Here is an 8,087-nt window from a genome sequence, read left to right on the forward strand (position 1 = left end):
CGGGAACCCGGGGCCGCGGGGCGCTGTCCAGAGTCCTGCCGCGTCCGGGGCTCGGCGGGGAGCCGCTGCTCGGCGCCCGGCTGCCCTTCCTTCCCCGGCCCGGAGAGGGGCTCTGCTGCCGGGGCGCCGCACCAAAGCGCTCCGAGCCCCCGCGCCCGCGCCCGCGCCTCTCCTTTGTTTTCGTGGCAGCACCAAGCGCCTGTGCGAGTCCCGCGGTCCCCGGGCCGGGCGCGCGGGCGGGGTCAGCGCCGCGCGGCCAGAAGCGGCGACCTTGGCGGGTGGCCTTTCCCCGTCTGGGTTCCTTCTGCCTCGTCGTCGTCGCCGGCCTCCCCCTCTCTCTGGATCCGACTCTCTCTCATCGCAGTGACCTCATTGGGATTCAGGAGGAAGAGGGACACGCGTTCGTCTGTTCGTGGGCCCGGCGCCCATCCTCTCGCCGGGCCCTCGCCTGGCCTCGCCTCGGGACCCTCACCTCGGCGACACGCGCGCTCCCCACCTCCGCATCCGCCCCCCCTCGCCGCCTCCTGGGCTCCTGTCCAGATGGGAGGGGAAGGGATGCCTACGTCAACCGGGCTGGATGCGGGGGAAACTTACTTCTGCGCGGACGCGGGTGGGAAGGGGCGCCGCGGGCGGCCGGAGGCAGAGCGCGCGGGGGGCGGGGGAGGCCGGACTCCCAGCTCGCCAGGGCGCGGAGGGACCCTCCCCACGGGACTCCTCTCCCGGGGAGAGCCAGGCTCCGGGCTTCCTTGTCCGGGGGTGAGGGACATGCCACAGCCCCACCGAGGTGTGGCCCGCAGACGCCCGCTGTCCCCTGGAAGCGCCACTGCAGGCTCCGGGATGCGCGGCCAGACCAGGCAGGACGGGGACCTTGCGCTCTCGCTGGAACTCAGCAGATGCGTATATTTAAGGACTGCATCGGAGGGCACCCTATTAAAGACGAAAATCTGGCCGGCTGCGCAGCTGTGGGACAGCCTGCCCTGGCCAGTCAGCAGGGCAGGGGCCGGCCCCGGCCTGGGTGCCCCTGCGGGAGGGACTCGCCAAGGCTGCAGGTCGCTGGGTCCCGACCCTGTTCTCACGTCGCTGGTTGGACCCCATGAAAAATCACAAGGCATTCCATCAAGCAGACCCGGGAAAGGGGGAATGAGGAGGTGTTTTGGCGTGTGGGGCATCTTTCTCAAAAAGTGGGTTCCCCAGTTGGAAACGAATGGAAGGCTAATAGAAAGAGGGTGGAACGGGGACGCGCCACCCAGACCAGGGTATCTTCACCTCCGAATACACGCAGCCTAGCGCAGGGTGGGCGCCTTTCTGAGTAGAAGCTTCTTTTTGCAAAGCCCCAGTGATGGGAACAGGAAGGCTGAGCGATATGCAATCTACAGCATAAGTGGAAGTTTCGGTTTTCTTAAATTTGACTCAGGGCTTGTTTCATAGTTTAATTCAATTTTACACTATAATTTAGTTTCCTTCTGCTATATTTAGACTCTACACTTAAAAAAGTTTGTGTACTCCTCCCTTGTAAGTAAAAAAGCAAGGAAGGGAGAACTATAAGTTATTAGGCCTTAAGGAGCCCTCAGTTATTGTGATATTTGGAGAACTAACTGAAACATTTACGTTGACTAATTAGTGGATTCACTTTCTACCTTTTAAAGTCTCATTCCACCAAGAAGTCAATTGTTAGAATCCTTCAAATAGTGTTTGGCTTTAATGAAGCATAGATTATTTTATTTTAATCTTTAGAAGTAATCTAAATGATCCAATTTATATGTAGAAATCAGGAAGCATCTCATTACCTAATTTTGGTTTGTCTTTAGTCATTGCTGTTGGTTTTTTTTTTTTTTTTTTTTAATTCCCCATTAGGAGGAGAAGAACAAACCATAGTTATTGTTGAAATAGAACAGACGTATAGAAAGCAATGTAACTTATATAAAGGAGAATGAATTTTGTAGAGAACATAGAGATAGCATTAAGAGTAACCAAAGAATTTATGTGCATATATACACAACCCAAGGACATGGACAACGGTGGGGAGAGGGACAGGGGAGGGGGAAGGAATGGGGTGGAACGAGTCATTGGGGAGAAAAAGGGACATCTGTAATATTTTAAACAATAATAAAACTTAAAAAAATAATAAATTTTAAAAAAAAGAGTAGATGAATTTCACAGAGAGAAAGAAATGGGCAAATCATGTATTATGACTGAATCTTTGTCTCTGAATGTGATCGATAGAGTATGTTTACTTAAATACCCAAAGCCTAATCATATGCCTCAACATAACCAGTCTTGATTGATCCTTTATTATTGGTGCAAAATCCAAACCTTTTGAAAATCAAATGTACATGAAAAAAGTCAAATTCATCTTCGTGTATCCATTACTACCAATAAGCCACACTAAAAAAGAAATAGTTGTAGGAATAAAATAAAAAATTATTCCCCACAGAAGAAATTACTGTTTATGTTTTAAAACATGAAGATCAATGTTAAAACTTTCAAAAGAATATTACATTACCTGTTCTGGGAGACAAAGTATATATTGCACGATCTTTTAAACTGTGTAAAGATCCCCACCAAAGTAAATGCAAGAGCAGCTAAAATTTACTCTTAATCATGGAAATCACAGCAAAAAAATAGGTTCAAACTGGCATCTTACATGTCTCAAAGCTATCTGTTAGAGAATGAATTATAGGATATAATAGTAACTCAAGAGAAAACTAAAGTACCTTGCTATCCAAATACCAGCGGCTCTACAATTAGAGGGTTTAATTTTTCTTACACCAAAAGAGCTGTTCATGAGATCCATTGACACATTGTTTAATACATCTTCAACACGAGCAATAAAACAAAAAATCTCAAGTTTGCCACCTGCTGGCTTATATATAACACAATGGATATAAATGTGTGCATAACCTCAAAGTGATCTTATTAAACATAGCAGCTAATCAGAATAAAATTCTTCATAATTGCTCTCTTTAAGGACCTAAGTTCTGCTAACAAGTATTTAAGAGTTCTGAGATCCTTCTGTACCCATTTACCCAAGTAAGATTTATGGACATTTTAATACATGAACAAAGGAAAATCTAGGAGTTGGTAAAAAAATACCACCTGTTTTAATATAATGAAGTAAGTTAATGAACTAACTCAACCACTAACAAGCATTAGTGATTGAAAAGATCAAAATATGAACCTGATTAATTTTGAGATCTGATAAATTAAATTTGTATGGTGACCCTAGGCACTGGGCAGAATGACCAATGTAGTATTGAAGATTAAGGAAAAGAAAAATCACGAAACTGTTACAAACCTTTAGCAGTTTTTAATGGCTACAAGTCTATTTAACATTTTAATTCTATTGTCAGTATGATTAAAAATGGTTGTACCCAAAAACTTAGCTAGGCTTTGACAAAATGATTCAGTCAAAAAGGGAAAAAAGAAAATAAAACTTTGAGGATTTCCCCCCCTTATTTAAAGATCAAGAAGCATAGTACTTAATACTGTATTTATTATAACCTTTTATTCATGTCAAAAATATATTTTGATTACTAATGACTTTTAAATATGGGGGAAAATCAAATGATAATTTTAAAGTTATTTCTGTTCTTTAATAAAGTGTGTGGGTATTTCTACTCCTGGCCATTCTGGAGTAATTGGGATTGGACTTACTCTCCCACTACATACAATATATTTAAATCAACACTGTTCAAGAGTCCTTGCTCAACACTCAGCCTTCAGTGGAGAACACAGGTGGGACAAACATAACTAGTGGGGCTAACCCACGCCTGGAGTAAAGACAACTCTATATCTTACCTTCAAATGCTTTAAAACAGACCCTTTAAGTATCAATTTTTCTTTAAGTAACTTATCCAAGTCAAAAACATCTTTAAAAAGATGACAAAAACCATCACTCAACAATGTAAAACTCACAACATACGCCATCCAATTAATAACTGAAATATGAAGAAGCAGGAATACGTGATCCATAACTAGGATGTTAGAGATAATGGAATCAGCTAACACTTTAAAATCTCCATCACAAATACAAGAATTCATTCAAAGATGAAGAGACAAACATTAATGTAATAAGGATATAAGTTGAAGATATAACAAAGGACAAAATATAATCTCTATAGATGAAAATTATATATCTAAAATGACAAATAGTATATCTGAGATGAATAGACTAGATAATGAAGAAGAAAAAAAATCAGTGAATATTAAAACACAACAAAAGAAATTAAAATTACAGAGAGAGCCCTACCCTGGTAGCTCAGTTGATTAGAGCATCGTCCGGATATACCAAGGTTGTGGGTTCTACTCCTGGTCAGGGCACATACAAGAATCGACCAGTGAAAGCATCAATAAGTGGAACAACAAATCGATGTTTTTCTGTCTCCCAAATCAACAATTTTATTTTTATTTTAAATAAATAAAATAAAATTACAGAAAGAAAACAATCACAATACAAATGAAATCACAGAGGGAAAATAAAAGACATCCAATAACAAAAAGAACAGCAACTCAGTGACCTGTAGGACAATTCAAGAAATGAGACATAGTTAAGTTCTAGAAGAAAAAGTGGGTAAAAATATTTGAAGTTTTGAAGACCAATTATTTTCCAAATTTGGTGAAAACTACAAACCCACATATTCAAAAAAACACAACAAACTGCATATAGGATAAACAGGAGTAGCTGAAAGTGAGATAAACACAGCAAGGCATATCACAATCAAATTACTGGAAACTAGTGATAACAATTAAAAACTAAAAGCAACCAGAGGAAGAAAGACATATAATGTACAGAGAAAAAGAGGGAAGAATTCTAGACTTCTCATCTAAAATTATTTAATCCAGAGGACAAGTGAATGCCATTTTAAAGTAAAAGCATTTAAAAACAAACAAAAACCCTATTATTCTATAATTATATACCCAGCAAAAATACCTTAAAAACAAAGGCAAAACAGATTCTTTCAGACCAACAGCTGAGAGAATTTACTTAGTAAATTTACATAGTAAAGACATAAGATCTTCACCATAAAAAATATTAAAATAAATATTCTTCAAGCAGAATTAAAATATGCCAGAAGGCAACTTGGGTATATACAAAGGAATGCTGACTCATAGGGTGCATTATGTAAGCAATATTTTTTTCTCAGTTTTAGTCTTAAATAGTCTCAAAGGTATACACTGAGACCAGAGCTGCCATGCAAGAAACAGAGCATGCAGGTGCAGCACAGGCAAGAAAATTAACAGATAAAACAAAAAATATAATGCCTACTGGAGAATATTCTCAGTTGACCAAAAAAAAAAAAAAAAAAGGAAAGAAAGAAAAAAAGATCAAGCAATTTGGCCACAAAATAAATCAAGTGTTGGATCTAACATAAGTATTTTAAGACAATAATCATAATTTTTCCCAATAAACTAAAAGAGAACATTTTTTTCAACCAATGAATATTTATATCAGCAGAAAAATAGGAAATTTTAGTGAGGATTAAAAAAAAAACGAAATGGAAATTCTAGAAGTAAAAATAGAATTTTTGAAATAAAAATTTGGACTTTGCTGGATGAATATAACAAAGGAAAGAATAAGTTCATTTGAAGAGAGATTAATAAAAACTAATAATTATAATAAACAAGGTAATTATTTTAAAAATAAATGGAGGCCCAGGGACCTGTTAAATGATATCAAATGGTCAAATATAAATATAATGGGAATAAATGAAGAAGTGTGGGAAAGATAATTGGATAGAAAAATATTTAAAAATATAATGGCCAAAATTTTACAAATTTATGAGAGAAATTTACATATTTGACATGCTAAGTCAACACCAAGCAGAAAAAAATAAAAAAGTTAACAATAAGGTACAACAAAGCAAAGTTAGATTGTTAAAATCCAAAGCTAAAGATCATCTCTTAAAAGCAACAAGAGAAAATTGGAGTATCATGTGTCAGAATCAATGACTTCTTATCGGAAACCATGGAAACTAGAACAATGGAATAACATGTATCAAGTGGTTAAAAAAAAATCAACCCAGAATTATACATAGAGCAAAAGTATCCTTTAAAAATAAAAATCCTTTTAGATAAAAGACGAAAAATTCATGTCCTTTAGATGTGAACTACAAGAAATCAAAATTCTTCAAACTGAGGAAAATGATACCCAGGTCCTAAGAAAGAAATAAAGAATATCAGAAATAGTCAATATCTGGGTTAATACAAAAGACTATATATATATTTTTTTGCCTTTTTCTTCTTAATATTTATAAACTGTTTAAAGCAAAAATCATAACATCCATCTTGTAGAACTTATAATGTATGTAGGTACATTATATATAACAAACAATCATGTAAAGGATGGGAAACATGATTATATAGTTTGCAAGATTTTTACATGAAGTCATATATAACTGACTATAAATGCACAAAGTTAAGAGTGTATTGCCCTTTCTGAAGTAACAAAAAGAAAATGCAAAATACAGAGCTAAACACACAAACATAGCTGACATGCTGAATAGAAAACTTAAATGGAATTCCAAAAAATATTTTAAGATCCAAATAAAAGGCAAGAAAAAAGAAACACAGAAACAAAACATAGAAGAGCCATGTAGAAGACAAAAATAAAATGGTACACCAATATACAACAATATTAATAATTAAATGTATTAAACATTAATGAAATCAACTTTACAGCCCGAAGGCAAAGATTATCAGAAAGACTCGAAGGGAAACAAAAGACCCAACTATATGTTGAATACAAGATATACATTTTAAATAAAAATGCAGATAGAATTAAAAAATGGAAGGAAAACAATATTTTATGCAAACTGTGGCTATATTAATAAAAGATAAAATATACTTCAAAACAAAATTATAACCTGAGAGAAATGGATGTAAAAGAATAAAATGGTTAATTCAACAAATAGATTGTGGTGGTTAGCTTCTGACTGCAACGATTCCTGCCTCCTGGTATCCACATCCTTGCATAACATCTTCCCTTGAGTGTGGACTAGACCAGGGACTTCCTTCTAACTAATAGAATTTGGTAAAAGTGATGGGTTGTCACCTCTCAGATCAGGTTACAAAAGACTCTGACTCCCATCCTCTGGCCATCTCTGTTGCCTCCTCTGGACTGTATGTTTTAAGAAAGCTTGCTGATATGTGATGAGGCCCACAGGACAAAAAACTGAGGGCAACCTCAGACTAACAACAGTCAATGAAAAATGTACACCCTCAGTCCAACATCAGGATGAGGAACTGAATCCTGGCAACAATCACATAAGTGAGCTTGGAAGTAGATCTTTGGCCAGACAAGCCTTGAGATGACTGCAGACCTAGCCAATACCCGATTGCAAGAAAGGGCCCACCAAAGCTGCACTTGGAATTTTGATCTCCAGAAGCTGTGAGATAATAAATGTTGTTTGAAGCTATTAAGTTTTGGCATAATGTTTTACAGACCAATAGACTAATTAATACAAAGACATAACAATCATAAATGTGGAAATTCCCAAAAACAATTTCAAAACATATGAGACAAAAATTAATAGAATTTAAAAGAGAACTGGAAAATTTCATAATCATACTTGGAGACTTTTTAATATCCAATTGATAGACCAAACAGAGAAAACAGATTGGCAAAGGCATAGAAGAAATAAGCAACCCTACTAACCAACTGTTCTAATCTATAAACCCATACACCAGGGATAACAATGCCTGCTGAGACTTGCTTTTTACTTTAAAAAGAATCAGCTAACTGGCTATTGAGGGTCAGTGAAATGCAGTGTTCTGCCCAAATTCTTGCAGCCAGAAAGAGACAGGTTTCATATCCATTTCTGATATTCTCTTGAATACTTTAAAAAATGAGTGCTAACTTATTTAGTGATTATTTTGTTATGTATTAATTAACTGAGCAAACTTTTACAAAATTATTTCAGAGACAAAGAAATCAATGAGACCAAGCTATTAGGTTATATTAACAAATATGAAAAGTGGGTTAGCAGAGAATGGTAGAGTTGACAGGGCCATGAGAATCCCTCTTGTCAGATTTCATCTCATTTTTAATTTAAAGTACAACATTCCTGACCTCTTCTTCAATTCTTCCA

This window comes from Miniopterus natalensis, chromosome 10, assembly GCF_054644295.1.
Source record: "Miniopterus natalensis isolate mMinNat1 chromosome 10, mMinNat1.hap1, whole genome shotgun sequence".
Lineage (NCBI taxonomy): Eukaryota > Metazoa > Chordata > Mammalia > Chiroptera > Miniopteridae > Miniopterus > Miniopterus natalensis.